The sequence below is a fragment of the Lissotriton helveticus genome, chromosome 3_1 (assembly GCF_964261635.1).
Source record: "Lissotriton helveticus chromosome 3_1, aLisHel1.1, whole genome shotgun sequence".
NCBI lineage: Eukaryota > Metazoa > Chordata > Amphibia > Caudata > Salamandridae > Lissotriton > Lissotriton helveticus.
The window spans coordinates 299049800-299066216 of record NC_136061.1 but is presented as its reverse complement, the minus strand read 5'-3'; the positions used below and the strand labels follow the sequence as shown (position 1 = coordinate 299066216).

Below are 16417 nucleotides of genomic sequence, written 5' to 3'. Positions count from 1 at the left end.
ATAGGGCAGTCAGGTGTGACAGGACACGAACGAGAAAACAACAGAGTGGGGGCTTGATAAACATGTGGCAGAGGAGGGATGAGAAAAAATCAGCAAACTAACAGGGCAGGAAAGACAAACAAGCGATGCGCGCTCTGTGCTGGGGGAGGGCGAGGGCCATTAGCCTGAGAAAACTCGCGGCGAGATCAAAGCAAGGGTGGGAGGGACATTGGCGAGCGAGGGGTGAGGGGGTGTGCGCCTGGTAAGCTGAAGTGGCAGCAGAGGCGGAGTGCGACGCGCGCACAAAATGCACGTGGTTGTACTCACATGCACTGTACCCGATCCGCAGTTTGGGTAGACTTTTGAAAGCCTTACTATAATCTCGCCAACAATTTAGACGAGACCTAACAAGCATTGCTAAAGCAATGCCTTAGACGAGACCTAAAAAGGTTAGAACTCTGTTTTTGTTTGCCAGAGTTTAGAACTCTGTGTTCGTTTGCACTATGTTATTACACTGCCAAAAATGAAATGCTGATTGTCTGTCACCATACATACCGATAGACCCAATTCAGCAAGATTGCCTCCGTTTCAATGTCATAGCAAAAATATAATCTCTCTACTATGTTTTTTAAAATCTCCCACTTGCCTGCTCTAAAATGTTGGCATGCATGGGGGACTGATGGTTAATAAAGGCAAGAAAGGACAGCATAATAGAAGCCTCCGGTCTTGTAATAAAATCAGGAGTACCATACTATATATGCTTATGAGATTCTTCTGGATCCACCTGAACCTATTATTTAATTTACATTAGTGGAAAAATGTGGTTATTTTTAGTTACTTTTCAGGATACAAAATCAATAGTGATTTGTTGAATCTTTACAGTTTCATTTTGTTTTTAACTGTTATTAGTTACTCGGCTGTTGATCACATACACGTGCCAGTGGGTTTACAAGTATGATCGATACGCCTGTGAATTCATATTTATTACACAGTGTGCCTTAACGGGCCGTAGCCTCGCCGTATAATAACCTAACAGGAATGACATCACTGTAATCCCGTTAAAGCGAGATGCGTCATCATGTTGACTAGGCCAGAAGATACACGGTAATCCTTTCGGTTCGATTTCATCGCGCTGTCTCTTTAAGACGAAGCTTCAGTTTGTTTACATGTCATCCTTCTCCGCAGAACTCCCATGCTGGCTTCGTGGACTCCCTATTCATTGGTCAGTAGGGCTCTGCTGCCATTGGTCTTCCCCTTCACAGCTGTTGTCTGGCGCCCGGCAACCAAACTCAACCGCGCGCTTGTGTGAGAACACCAAATACATACACCGACTTTCCTCCGCCCCATTCCCTTCGGAGGATATCTATTGGCTCAAAAAGAGATGGGCGAAGGCCAAGCGGTACGGTGGCCAATTAAAGTAATGTTGCTACCCAACGTTTCGCAGCTATAGGTTAGTCGAGATGTCACTGACAGGCCAGCAGGGTTATGTGCGCATGATATATTAAGTGTAAAGGTGTAGGTGCCAAGGGTATCTTGTTTAAAGAGAAGCTGGTTATTTTTTATTTTTTTAGCCCAATCCGCTAGATATGTTTTTAGGTGAGGACAGGGGTGATGATTTAGCCTCCGCCTCCCCGAGACTCTTGTTTTGAGGCTTCTCTTACAGCCCGGCACCCCGAAGACCAGCTGTGAGTGACAGCATCGGCTGTTCCCACCAATACGAAGCGGGCTGTATATACTGTTTAGATTTAGAGCATATGTGACGGGGAGTAGAATCACTAGTATTTTTATTTATTTATTATTTTATTTATTTAATGCATTTTTATTACCCGAAGGTGTCAGAGCACTGTACAATAGAACCAGTTACGTTACATGAGAGAACTGTTACAGAAATGGAACAAAACAAAGGTGTTGCTAAGGTGTTGACCACCCTCTTATAACTTATAATCAAGAGACTATCAGAACAATATGTTGAGTATAGTACTTACTTTCTGAAAAACGTGGATGAATTAGCTTATGTTGAACACAAATAAGAACCATACTAATGCCAACCCAGAATAATTGCACAATATAACGAAAAGGTAAGCCAGAACTTACAGGCTGTAGACAGTTGCTCCAGAAGTCTCATTCACTTGCACATTTTGGGCTGCATTGAGTCTGTGCTTTCAGTCCTCCCTCGCAGGGGTTACATTTGCGAAGGATGGAAAATGTTTGCGCTTTTAAAGCTTTCTAAATATAGTTTCAAGAGGCTTTATGGTAAATTGGCAAGACACCATGACATTTCTTTTTTAATCAGCCTTTACTGTTCTCTATCCTCAGTTAAGCAGGTTCGTGATTTTTGTGGGCAGGGCTTGTTTTGTATTTTCTTTTGGTAGGGCGTGCGCTTGTTTTGGGCTTCTTTTCAAGGGGGAGTGTGCTTGTTTTGGATTTCAGACCTGGCAACACGAGTGGCGAGGTGAGACGCAGTCGTGGTATCTGTGCCTTTAAAGAGAGCACAGACTCTGTCCATGGGACGGCTCGCCTGCCCCCTCCACTAGCTGCCCCGGTGTCCCCTTGCAGAGCCTGCGGGGGCTGGACGCCCTGCTGTTGTCGTTAGTGTGGCTGCAGCCCGTGGCCGGTAAGGAACTGCAGCTGTGTCTGCTTTGGGTGGAAGGAGGGGGCTGGGGGGGGGAGATAATCGAGGCAGTATTGCAGAGTGTATTATTGTAGAGGATATACGGGTTATGGGCTTCTGTACGGGCATGGGAGACTCTGGCGGAGACTATGTGATTTGGGGGTATATGGTACTTGAGTAGTCAGTGTTCGTTTCTTTATGAGGGGGGTATGCGGTGGTTTTCTTTTGGGAAGTATTTTCGGTAGGTTGTGCTCTTGTGCATTGTCTACGTTTTTGCGGCATTTGTGTTGCTTTTTAAGGCCATGAGTTGTTTACTTAGAAGTAGTCTGTGTTTTTGTCCGTTTCCATTGGAGAGAGGGTATGCGCAATGTTTTCTTTGGTATGTTTCTGTTCGGGGTGTATGTTTTAAAAGTGTAGGCTCTTTGAGTGCCGTTTTGTGTGTGTATGTGGGGTACGTGTCTAAGGGCGGGCATGAAGGGTATTGTTCTTACATTACAAAAACCTGCGCACTAAAAATGTATTCTGGTTCAATGATGTGGAACTAAGGAGGGTGACTGCTATGCAGTTATGGGATGTGGGAGGAGGGTTGAGTTGTAGCGCAGGGTCAGTTATGCAGTAGTTCGTGGGTAAAAACGACTGTTATGGTTGGGCTGCGCCTAGCAGGAAGGTAGATGGGCAAGCATGCATGGTATCGGCGTGTTAAGTGGACCAGTCATTAGGGCTACATGCCTGGTTTCATTCGGGACAGTCTATTGATCTGGTAGGTGAAAGTTGGAAGGTATGGATTGGTCCTTTGAAAGTAGACCCTACATCCGTAATATCTGTCACGAAGGCTGTGGCTAGCCTGCAGGCTTCTTGGGAAGGAGGTGACTGCTGTGGTTGGCATGTAAGAGCTCCTGAGGGAGGTGGTATTCCAATTTCCACATCAGGCATACATGCTTCCTATGCAGGAAGACGACAGGACAAGAGTAAGCATGCGTATGTTGTAGGCGGAGCGATCAGGGGCCGATATATACATGTGGTTGGGGGCCAAGACTTTCATGCATGTATCTTGGTGTCATGATGGGCTTGGTCTGTTCTGTGTGGGTCCGGGAGCATGCGTGCATCTTGTAGGACGTCAGTGTCTAAATATGACATATGGGTCCGGGGTAAAACATAACATAGGTTTGGCACACTTTGACTATGATGGGTGGCTCAGGCTCTAGTCCGGGTATACATTCTTTGTCGAGTAGGTTGCGATTGAGACTAACATGTCTGGTTCCTGTGGGGGGGATTAGTGTTTTGTTTAGTGATTAGACTAAGGCTGGCATACAGTAGTTACTCTAGCACCGAGGAACCCCGCTCACAGTGCACTGTGCAAGTAATTACAATAGTTATGTGTAAATGGGAGTAAGGCTGCAAAGTAGTCAATCAGGCACAGGTTTTGTATGGATTCATACGTATGGTGGCAGGCCAGGGTTGGGATGGACAGCAGGGTGGTAACAGGGTCTAGCGCCAACCTCATGGGAGGAGTGCCGCCTAAGGATAGCAGGCATGGACCATGGTTCCTGATGGGAGTGGGTGCTCCCTTGTGGATACCGTGAAGGTCTTGGATCTAGTATGATAATATTGTGGCAAAGGAACATGACCAACAACTGGGGCAAAATGTGTGACTGTTGGCATGCAGTACGCTGCAGACGGTGGTGGCTTTGTTGCTGTGCATGGGCTGTTTTCTCAGTTTGTTGTGAATATGCAGTCTGGAACTTTAGGTTGGTGATTGCTGGGTGGTCCGAGTACCACAGCAGCCGACATGCATTGTTCATGATCGGAGTGGGTGCTGCCTTGCTTGCGCAAGAAATGTCTCCACGGGATAGAGGGGAGACGAGCTGGGCCTGACATACATGGCTGGTGGTGGGGCTGGCCTACATTTCTGCTTCATTGTATTGTCAAGCATTAATTTACGGTGGCTCTTGGGGGCAGAGCAAAGGTTAGCATGCATGGATCCTGAGCTGGGGTTAAGGGCCATTGCAAATGCTGACACTTAACTGGCCCCTGCCTATAGGGGTGAGTGCGAGGACTGCATGTTTGGGCTCTGTTAGCAAAGGCAGCTCATAAACCTGGATTGCATGGGTGCCAGATCAGGGAAGGAGAGTCGAGCTAGCCTTGGCTGGCATTGTGTTTCACTGGGTGTGTGTGTTTGGGGGGGGGGGGTAGCGGGTTGGAGATGGGTTTAAGTGCTAAACGTGACTTGCATCCGCCCTGACCTAAAAGTAACATGCAAGTGCTCAGTGGAGCTTAGGCCTGACATGGGGATGCTGGCGCTAGTTATGAATGGGACGTGTGGAGCTAGGGCTAGGACCGACGGGCGTGGGACATGCGGCCAACCACTGACTTGTAATTGGAGTTAGTGCAATGCACATGCTGCTGGTTATAGTTCTATGTGCTGCATGAATGTGGTAGTTAGAAGGTTTGACTGCATAACGACAGTACAGCCTGATTGTACATTTTACATCGGTATGCCTTGGAACTCATATGATAATATTGTGGAAAAGGTACATGCCCATCACTGCTGTAGCAGAGTGTGTGACTGTCGGCATACATTCACCTGCAGAAGGTTGTGGATTTGCTGCTGTACATTGACTGTTTTTTCAGTTTGTGGTGAATATAGAGTCTGGGACTTTTGGTTGGAGCCTGCTGGGTGGTTGCTAGGAGGTCCGAGTACCATAGCAGCCGCCACTTTGGTAATTCTTATGTTTCCTTCGAGGGTCAAATATGCAGAGCAGGTGCTGCTCTCGGATGGCCATCTGATCAATGTAGATGACCTGAGGGCAGACATATCAAATCAATGTTTTCATGGACTATTGAGCGGAGTCCCTGTTTCTAGATATCGTTGGGTCAGGCAGATAATGTGTGTAGGCTGCTTATGTGGCATTAACCCAGTCGGCCTTAATTGACGAAAGCTGCACAGTAATGGAGTGCAAAATAAGGGATCAGATGGCTAGTACTAGAACTTGGTTTTGAACGCAAGGAGATATAAGGAGTAGGTCACAGTACTAGAACTGGGAAATGGAGGGCATTTACACTGGGGGAAGAAGGTGGGGATGTGGGCTCATCAGTGGGGATCTGACCCAGTGTAATTATACAAGAGGAGGTGTTACTTGGAAAGATGGGCATATGGCATGTGTACTTCAGTTATTCTTTCTTTGGGAATGAACTATGTACAATATTTTGGTGTGGTCTATTGGGACAGAGTTGATTTTAGGCACATCGTGAGCATTCCATGTTGAGGAGGGCACCGTTTTCTCCAGACTACATGCTAACCTAGTCTTCCCTCTGAATTTAAATATTCATAGATCAGAACTATAAGGAAGTTTATGGCTCTCTTAAGAAAAATTGGGCGTTTTCCACTATTTAGGAACTCTGGGTAGACCGTGCCTGTTTTACGAATGCCAGGAGATCAGTGAATATGCCCAATGAATTTGAGGCCTTAGGGAAAGGATGACACTTAGAATTAATCGTGCATGTGAATGAAAGCAAATATGTTGCTCCGAGGACGAAGGGGCTGAGGCTGTAGCCTATACAATTGCTAGGGGGTCGAGGGACGGTGTCTGTCTGTTTTCAGTTGAAGAAAATGTCGGGTATGTCCCAAGAGGATGAACTCTTGGGGGCACGATTGTCCAGTTTATGGGGATAATGGGAGCAGTGGAGCAACAAATATAAATAATATCTCCTCCACCCCACACTTTAGATTTAAACGCCGTCATCACCACTGCCATGGATTGCAGAATTTTCTAGAGTGTTAAAGTGCAATTCCAGCTGTCCATCACATTCCAGCCCAGCTCCTCATATTTACTCTTATGTAGCTTCCTAACGCAGCGCATTTAATGAACTTTCATGGAGCCCTGGCCATGTCCTGAAGAATACAGTATTTGTTTTTTGACGATCGCTCATTCTGTGGGGCAGTGTTAATCTGAAAGAGACAGGTGGCCGCACTGTGTGCAGCTGGCATCATGGTGCCCGGCTGTGTCCTGGTGCACGTACTGCAGCAGCATTGCCAGCTGATTTGTACATCTATTGGTAATCTGTTTCGCATCACATGAGTGCCGATCCGAAATGCACAAGTGAAGGAGAGGGGGCTGCCCTTAGTCATCCTTTGAGGGGCTAAGCTGCTGCTGCGAGCTGGAGCTGAGAGCAGTACATGGAAAGGTCGACCTGGAGTAACGCGCTGTGCCACGGGGACAGGTGTGGACTCTTTACAGCTGGCCTAGTGCTCCCTACTGCAGGCCTGGTCTAGCTCTGGCTCTCGCATAAACCTTGCAGATCTAGTCAATGTCGGCCATTCAGGACCTGAACTGATTGATATTGACCAGATCTGCAAGGTTCCTACTGCAGTAAGGGCTAGGCCACTCCTGCAATAGTTAGAGGTAGGCCAGCTGGCAGCTGCAAAGAGTGGTTGACTAGAACTGAACGCGAAAAGGCGTCCTAATGCAGTGAAAGGACAGCTAAGATAGCACGTGTAAAAAGTAACCTGTTGCAACCAGTAGTGCACCAAAGCAGAGTTTAGAAAGGAGGTTCTTTTGCCAGGAACGGTGGATCTGGGACAACAGTGTATGGTTGGCTTCCCAAGAGAGCAGTAGTCAAGAAATAGCTCTAGAAAGGTGGGCCTGCGGCGCAGAGCAGTGGACAACTGTGGTGGAGTGGGTGTAGCGGGCCGGAAAAGCAGGCGAGGAGGCCGTATGTAGTGGGCAATAGTTGGCTTTTATTACGGTTGCACAGTACAGATAGTTCCAAGAGGCGGAAGGTGTGGCTCCAGGCGATGGACTCTGGGTCGGTGCTTCTCTGCTGCTCGGCGTCCACCGATGGTCCGGGGAAGGTTCCGGTGACGGGGAGGCTCCCAGGAGGACCGGAAGAGAGAAAAAACAAGGGACCGTTAGTCCTATCCAGCAAGTACCGAGACTCAACTGTTTACCGACACCCGGGTAGTGCAGGAAGGGGCGGAAAGCGACAGTGCGGGAAGGAAGGTACCGGGAGGACGGAATACAGGTCGGGAAAATAGAGAGGGTGCTGGGGTGGGGCGTGAGAGGAACGGAAGGGGTCTTCGAGTGAAGTGCTGTACACTTATAATACAGTGCAGGGGCGGTGAGACTATGGAGAGAGGGAATATGTACAGGGACTTTAACACGGACTCCTAATGAGTAGGGATAAAGGAGGAAAAAGGCACTCACGCGGTCCGCCGTAACTCTCCTCCGAGTTACGGCCGCTCTCCAGCCACCTCCAAGGGACTCCACCACTCCTCGGTCCACACTTCGTCCTCGCACGTCTGCTCTCCTTCTCCGTCTCCAGCCAGAGGGTCCTGCCACGAAACTCCGACGACGTGTTGTGTTGAATCCCTGTTTTTATCCTGTGCTGGCTCTGCCTTTGGGGCGGGACTTCCGGGGTCATCGTGATAAGGTTCCTCTGGCCCTGTCATTCTGGTTGGCTCCTGTGGGAGAGAGAAGGGCGGGGTTTCGTTGGTGATGGCTGGTGTTCGGCTTCCTGCCTTGGTTGCGGCGTTTTCGTGACATGAAGACAGTCCCGGGGGTGCCGAACAAGGTACACGAGGGGGAGGGCGTCCTCCTGGTAGGGGTCTGTGGATCGTCGCCTCACAACAACACATTGGTCTGGCAAGTCGAGCATTCTTAAAGGAACAGGTACGGATTCAGAAAGGTGGAACTGCTTCAAAGTGCTGAGGGCTGCAGCTGGACGTGAAAATGGTAGGCTGCCGTAGGGAGCTGCGTATCTGGGCTGTATGAGGAAATGTGGCCTTACTGCAGGGAGTGGTGGACCAAAGGCTGCATGTCCAAAGGTGTGCCTGCTACAGAGAGGGTGGACTAGGGCTAAATGTTGAATCGTGAGCCTGCTGCAATGAGCAGTGTATCTGGGCTGGATGTGAAAAGGTGGCACAGGTCCTCTGTAGAAAAATTGTAACTCTGGCGAGGCAAACTGGACATTGGAGATATACTTAACATCTGGGACTGCCTCGGCGATGAACCCACTTTCGGCTGCCAAGACTGAAGGACATGACTTTTTATTTACAGTCTAGCACACCAGAAGGGGAAGCTTTGCCTCGAAATCTTTCCTCAATGAGGTAGGGCTCGGCTGATTCCTTAGTGATGTCACTGCTCTGTTTATGTTGGACGGTCTGCAGGTGCGTTCATGGCTTGTGAATGTAAGGAATTTGTGGTTGACTGTTGCGCGCCCTCCTGGTGGCCTAAAATCCTGTATGTCCGTGTACTAGACCTTGGAGGGCAAATTCGTTGCCAGGTGTGCTGTTTGCAAGTGATGGGTGTCTGCTTCGGGGACTCTACTGTTTACCTTAATAACCTTGCGTTTGGATATCTCGCTAGATCTTTTGATTTTACCCTCATAAAACCCTGTCAACAAACATGAACCCACACCGCATGAGGACGTCAGTGTAACCTAGATGGAGAGGGCATATTTCTGATATCTGAATGTAATCTGAGTAAATAAACTTCAATTTCCATCTGACTAAAGTTTGCTAGTTACCTCCTAGTGATCTGCAGTTTTGTTATTTGTTTTGCATACTGCTTTATGCTGCCATAAAGCCACCTCAAGTCGCTTAAAGGACAAAGGAGTTTGAAGGGCACGTTAGGAGAGAGGAAACAATGGAGCCCTATTAACCAGGCATTTATTTTTCAAAATCACTTGTAGTTCACAGTAATAAGGAAGAGTGAATAGTGCGTAGTCAACGATGGGTGTCTTGTTGGTAGGTATGAAAGGAGGAACATGAACCATATTACTGATAGGGTACACTGCCCTGGTTTGTTTCACTGCACACCATTAACTGGTTGCGCAGGACACAGACCGGGTCAGTGTGCCCTAAGACAATTAATTCTCTGGCCTCAACGCATATGTGAACTCAGTGCATGCATTAGTGAAAGGCAGACCGGCTGTTTGGAGCTGCTGGTTCTTTTTGTTGTGCAGATGGCCTGCATTTGAATGGGGAGAGCGAAAATGCAAAGATCTCTCTGCAGGTGGGTGAATTGAGTGACTGCATCCGCTTGCAGGCGGATGACTGGGGAAGGGTGGGTCAGTGGAACCACCTCATTGCCTCCGCCCCTCTTTCAAGGGTTGCCATGGGCAATTGTGGGGTCTGACTATGTGCCACCTCAATGTGGTGCTCAGTCATTGTACTCCGATAGCTCCTTTGCCTCTGCACCTGTGTCTGTAACATATTGCGGCCGTAGAGGCATGCAGGTGTGGCGTATGGCCACACCTGCATGCAAATGAGGGAACAGCCTCCCCTAGCTGTCTTGCTAGCGCACATGTACCATCAGCTTGCTCTGTATTACAGCAGGCACTGCTCAAGCGTCCTGCTACCACCTCTGTAATACCAAAGTGCTCCGGGGTGCAGAAAGCAGTCACACACACCCATTGTTCATCTGTGGCACTGAGGCCCAGATTTACAAATGTTCTACTCAAAGCAGCGCACCATCCAAATTTGCTGTGCTGTTTAGTAGAAGGAAGAAAAAACAGTACAGTGCCAAAGCTAATAAGATGCGCATGCTGGTGCTTTCACCCCTGGGCTGGTTCTCAAACAAGACTGCAGTGCGCGAGGCACCGCCTTTCACAATGGCACAGTGGTTAGTGTGGACTGCCCGGCATAGGATTTGTTCAGGGATCTTAAACGTCCAGAAAGAATTGCTATACATAAACAAACTTATTAAATGAGTGCTGTGTTATTTTTTGGGGTGGGGGGGAATTTAACACATTCCTCTTGGTTTACATCTCCCTCAAACGACCAGTGTTTTTTTATGCAAAGCCCAGTATGGCTATCTATAATATGCACATTTCGATTAGAAGTTTTGCTCTTATGTAAAAGTTCTTGGTACCTGTGTGACCTATTTTGGTCCGAGTATGTGGATCTACCCACTTCTAAGAACTGTGCTGGAATTTCGGAAACGAATAGGCTCACTACAAATAGCAAAAGCTGTGCCTGATGAGAAGCAGCTCCAGGATACTCTTAAGTGGCCCTCATACCCTGCCCTATATAGGTCACACGGGCACCACGAACTCTGTTATATAGAAGTAAACAACTCTGTTCTAGATATAAGATATTTGCATGCTGTTAGGCACCATAACACTTGAAACCATGAAGTAGGTTAGAGTATTCAACTCAAGATTTTGATGAATGGCCACGGACTCATTCAGGGCTTATAAGTCATGAAACATGTTGGCTTCATTTTAGAGCCGTAAGCTCATCACCTCACTTGACAGGTTTACATTTATGTTTTAAAATTGGCACAAACAACCTGAGAATAAATGTCCAGCGAAAGGGCTGCCAAAAGCTAATTTTAGATCACATTCCCTCCCTATTACACCTACTTCACAACCTCCTAAAAGGGTACCGTCTTATGCCATGGACAACACCAGGCCTACAGATTATAAAAAGATCTCCTGTAAAGATCCCCGTTTTCGGGCCCACTGGTTATTGTATCTCCGTCTCAGCAAGCCCAAAGATTAAGCATGCTACCTCAGTAGGTGAGGGTTTATGCATCCTGAGAGACACCTTATGTTATGTCAAAAACCCTGAAAGATTTTTGGCAGCCAAGGGTTAAATGTCATCTGCTGATCTATTGGGTGCAACACACAGTATCTGACAAGCCCTGCAACTTGGCTTTTAAACATGTTCAATTACGGAATGACTTTTGTAACATCTTTAAGCTTCCATAATACTCTCTTTGCATTAATTACTCGACATGATGAAGTTAATCCGAGACAGCAGCTGCGTCACTAGGCTGAGGACTGTTGACCCTTAAAGGGCTATCCTTGGCCGGACACCACACACTGTCCTGCACCTCAGAGGAGACCGTGGGACAGGCCTTGGTGTAGCAGCTGCCTAGGCCTAACCTTTAACAAACAGATGTGCCAGTTCTTTAAACACTTGCTGTGTATGTTTGTGCCACTGGGGTTTTAATTGTTCTACGTTTTGTAAGGTTTTGAATACCCAGGCAGACTTTCGAGCACTCGACCCGCCATAAACGTAGAATCTGCTGTCAATTAAGTGGAGTAATGTGGAAGGAAAAAGCCGTAGTTGCGCTATTTTGGTGCACAGGTTGTAACAAGTAGGTCTTTAGCCTTTTTTTCAGAACAGTTGATATACAGGGTATTTTCTTTTCTTTCTTTAATTCAGGACTGAGCGATTCAGTAAAACGGGGGTTAAGCAAATTAGACCGCTGTGACTGAATAAAGATTCCCCAATCAGCTAACACTAGAGCGGGCTTATCCGGATAAGGGTTTATCTTTGGCAGCGTAGCCTTTCCAGGCCGTCCACAGACAATGAAGGTTGCACGAATGGAACTACGTCCGATATTGTTGTTCTGGTGTTTTTATGAGTTACTCTTTTTTTAGTGCCCAGAGAGAAATTTACTTAATATGATGGACCCCGTTAGGAGGAAACAGCATAAGGGACAAGATATGGTAATGAAATATAAGCTCTTTCAAAGAACCCTTAAGTGTCATTGAAAATTGTTCTTAATGAAATACAGAAACAGTCACAGAACATATGGTGGTGTGGCTGGTTCTTATAAAGCACATGTACGTCGCAATATACTCTCTTCAGAGGGGTAATCTCTTTTCAAATGTTTCATCAAACTCTCCTCATTACATAAAAGATTTCTGTATTTTGACCTTGCTAAGGAGAAAAGGTTAATTGTTTCTGTTGGCAACTTGTTGCATTCAGATTGTCAATTTCTGTGCCAGACACAATAACCTCTGCTAACCATTCTTTGGAAAACTCAACCAAAGTCCTTTTTTAGGCCTCGCCTGGCAATAGTAGCGCATGCGCTGCACCCGCTATGCGAGTGCCTTTTGCAATCTATTCTCTGAAAGCCTTACATGCACGCGTAGGGATGGAGAAAGATAGCTGTTCTCGCCATTTGTCCAAACCTACCAGCATGGGCTTGTACGGATAGTGGGCAGTCCACCATCTTGTGGCAATAGCTTTCTATTGTCATGGCAACCAAGCTTCTTATCAGAAGCTTTATCACGCTGCCTTCTTTTTATAGCGCAAACTTCACCCGAAGGTATCGTCTATCAGAGCGCTTCTATTTCTTCTTGCCTCACCGAATATTTCTCTTTGTCATTTCTTCTCTGCGTTTCTCTTTCTTTCTATTATCTTTCATTTGGTCTGTGTTTACCTCTTTGCTCTCCCTTCTCCCTACCCCTCTCTGCTGGCTTACTCCGTGGCTTCCTCTCTATTAACTATTTTTTCACTTTGTGTTCTCCCAGCTTTCTTCTTCATCTCTCTCTCTCTCTCTCTCTCGAGTGATTTTTGCTCCGCACCTTCATGCCTACTTCCGGGGACCCTCTCTTCTCTTCTCCTCAACAGAACCAACCGCAGCTGCGAACAAGGCGCATGCGAACAACACCAACTGCACCAGCAGTTCCCGTGAGCACTAAAAGATGCACCTGGGGTATATGTGCACCAACTGCCCCTGCAGTACATGTAAACACCCATAACTGCAACCATGAGCCCCTAAGACACCAGTGTCCCATCTTAGGACCGGTTTCTGGCTATCATCTGTCTTCAGCCAGGATAGCTTGAGTCCAGTGGCTTAGTGAGCATGGGACCCACAGCTGGGCATACTCTTCCCACATAGGGTGAACAGCAAAACACACAAGATGATGGACGGAATGTTGCACAATGGCAAAACATTCACCCCCAGTCACAGATCTGGGTTTAATCCATCGTTATTTTGCTCACCAAGCCACCCCAGTTCAGACATGGCCATATGCAAATCAGTCTTGACCCTGTGCCTCATGGGAACAGTCCAGCCCGAACTGCCAAGCCATGTCTTCCCTGGACCGGAATCAAGCATCCTAGGACCGGTTTCTGGCTATCAGCCGTCTTCAGCCAGGATAGCTTGACTCCAGTGGCTTAGTGAGCAGCAGACACAGCACACAAAGGTAATCTGCCGGTAATAGAGTCCTTGATTATCTAGCGCACGCAGTAATGAGGACGATACGGGGGCCTGGCCGGTTATCTCACCACCGGCACAAGCACACTCTGTAAAACCAGCCTCTTCATTTTATGCCTTAAAGGGCCATTGTGAAATAATGCCATCCAGAGCAGGCCATGCTGATTTATTGGCGATTAAAGCTGCAGGCTCACTGCCCTCCCTTCAAAGCGAGCGTCCCTGGGACTCGGCCCAGAAGATTGCACCGTGGCCTATCTCAAACAGGGCGACACCCAGCCTTCAAGCGGGAAACGATTGACTTGCGACCATTGGGGAAGGGACTGCTGTTTGCTTTTCGGTTGATCGTTTGCCGACTGTCTGAACCCAGGCGGTGTTACCTCACGTCCGTTTTTACAGAAAGCCTATTTTTCTCAGGCTGTGAGGAATGATGAGTCTGAAAGTAAGTGATCCCTTATCTCTCATTTTTCAGATCTGTCGGATCAATATGTGACTCAGGAAGTCGTAGTAAAGGACCATCTGTTGTGTTTGCAGGACTTCCGTTTACGTTTCTGTGTTCATCTTCGCTTTAGGCAGCCGTTAATGCCCGACTAGGCCTGTTTGTAAGCGCTCCCGCGATAGGAAGATGTTCGGAGAGAAAAACAAACACTTAAACGGAGGTGCCCAGGATCACACAATTTGCAGATATGGGGTTGGACGGATTACAACTCTGGTTACTGAGCTGATAGACGATGTCTACACTTCACTTGTCCTTGTGGTTAGTCTGTGGTGCACCAGTGTTACCTGCATGCACCAATGAGTCAGAGTGCAGGCAGTACACGGTAAAACGTACGTAAAAAGAACGGATATTGTTAAGAGTGCACCAGTCACTAACTCGATAAGCCCATCATACCAAGTTTCAGTCAAACCCACAAAGTCAAGTATTTTTAGACCTCTGCCTGATTTTGAGTCTGCTTGACTAGGGGCGGCCGGGGAACTTACTGCAAATGCATGCATTTATCCCCCTGTCTTGCCATGCGATTAATTGGGCTAGCAGGATCTCACAGTGGACAGCCATATACCATCGACCCCTCCCCTCCCCTCCCCCCCTGCTGACACTGACCTGCTCATTGCCTAGATAGACTGTAAGTAATAAAATGATCATTGCTGGCTACCATGAAAACAGAAGGTTGCTACAATTCTTGGCTTTGTTACGGGAGAGGAGTTGGCCTAACGGCCAGGGCGCTTGACCTCGGACCTGGGGAACCTGGTTGGAGTCGCGGTAATGTCGCTAAACCTCCTGTGATTCTGGGCAAATCACTTCATCTTCCCGTGCCTAACAAAAATGCCTTCGTAGTACATCCTTCCTTCTGTGCTTGCCCAGCTGAAGCCCGCACACATTTTGAAAATGGTAGACAGGAAGAAAAGAGGGCGAGGTGCAAGCTCGGAGTCTCATACAGGTACGGGGCCGGGAGTGGGAAAGAACCACTAAGATTAAGGGGAGGATTTCGCAGATACCGGTGCGAAGGCTGGGGATGTTCTGTGCAGAGACCTTGGAGTGGGGGCACCATGGGACCGAAATTAACACAAACACTTTACATAGTATTACATTGGTAAATATATATTTTTAAATTTTCTTTTATAGTGCAAAAGATAAAAACACATATAGACGCCTAAATAGTCTTCTAATGCTCTGTGTGTGTGTGTGTGACTCTGTGTGTGTGTGTGTGTGTGTGTGTGTGTGGCTCTGTGTGTGGGTGCAAATGTAATAGGTCTCGCATTTGCGAGAGATTAAGCTATTGGCATTGTAAATGACAATGCCATTTATGTATCTGTTTTCAAAACCAACACACAAATAAAAAATGTGTCATTTACAATGCCAATAGCTCTAACTTTTGCAAAGGCGAGCCCGTTGCATTGTAAATGCTTGTTTAACAAATGAGATGCAGCATTCATGGTTAGCATGAATGTGGGTACATGAGGGCACTAAAGCGTTTGAATGTATTTATCTGTTTACAGATAAGGAGCCAAACCTTAAGTTAGCATAGTCAGGGCACTATAGAAAGCTCTACCTCAGTGGGGTGCAGTTCAGGGTAACTTTTATTGGGAAAGACTTGCACTCTTAAAATTTGGCAAAAAAATGTTTGCCTGATTGAAGATGAACTTGAAAGAAGCACCGAAGGCGCGTCTTCTGATTACCTATTTTTCTAGCATATTTGTGCATAATAATTTATGTGTAGGTTAATGTTTGTGATGCTGTAATGTAGGACTAAATGACCCCAGCCATTGACTGGGAAATTTAGATGGGTAGCACAACACGCTCGTCAAAGCTTTATTGAAGAAGGGAAATTGCAAATACAAGTTAGGTTTACTGCTCGTCTGCAGGGAAAGCTCACTCGCCAGAGAGAGACATATTTTTGGTGTCTAGGGCTTCTGTTCACTAATCATTAGACTTTCCTGTTTTCAGTTTCTATTTTTGGTAAATTCTGGTGGGGTTTTTTCAGTGTTTTCAATATCTTAAAAAACAGTTGTTATCATTGGCTACACATTTTCGCGCCACTAAAAACAACAGAAAAAGTGTTTTTCCGGTGTTTATGGAACGTTTTGCTTTTATTATTGCTTGCTTTCTGCACTGAAAGAACACGGTATATAGACAGTGTACTTATAGTGTATATGAGGTCCAAATAGATTTTTGCAAATTAATCTTATTGTAGTACACCATACAATACTTCTTCAGTGATTCTTTGGGTCATGTGCGCTCGCTCTTTCCTTCCCATGTAATCTTCTGTGAAAAGCCCCTCTCAGCATTCATAGCCCCTTGGGCTGAGAAACATCAGCTAAGGGACACCGTTGGGATGACTCTTTCTTTGATGCCACATAAAGCACAAAATGA

The 16417-nt window shown here is 46.9% G+C and overlaps 1 protein-coding gene across 1 annotated transcript in view; it reads left to right on the top strand.

The window, feature by feature from the left end:
- The first annotated feature begins 2424 nt into the window (after positions 1 to 2424).
- YPEL2 (yippee like 2) overlaps positions 2425 to 16417 on the top strand; it is a 149702-nt gene continuing 135709 nt past the window's right edge. Inside the window, exon 1 of the mRNA XM_078679842.1 lies at positions 2425 to 2593. The gene's annotated coding sequence lies outside the window, so the exon portion shown is untranslated. The remainder of the gene's footprint in view (positions 2594 to 16417) is intronic.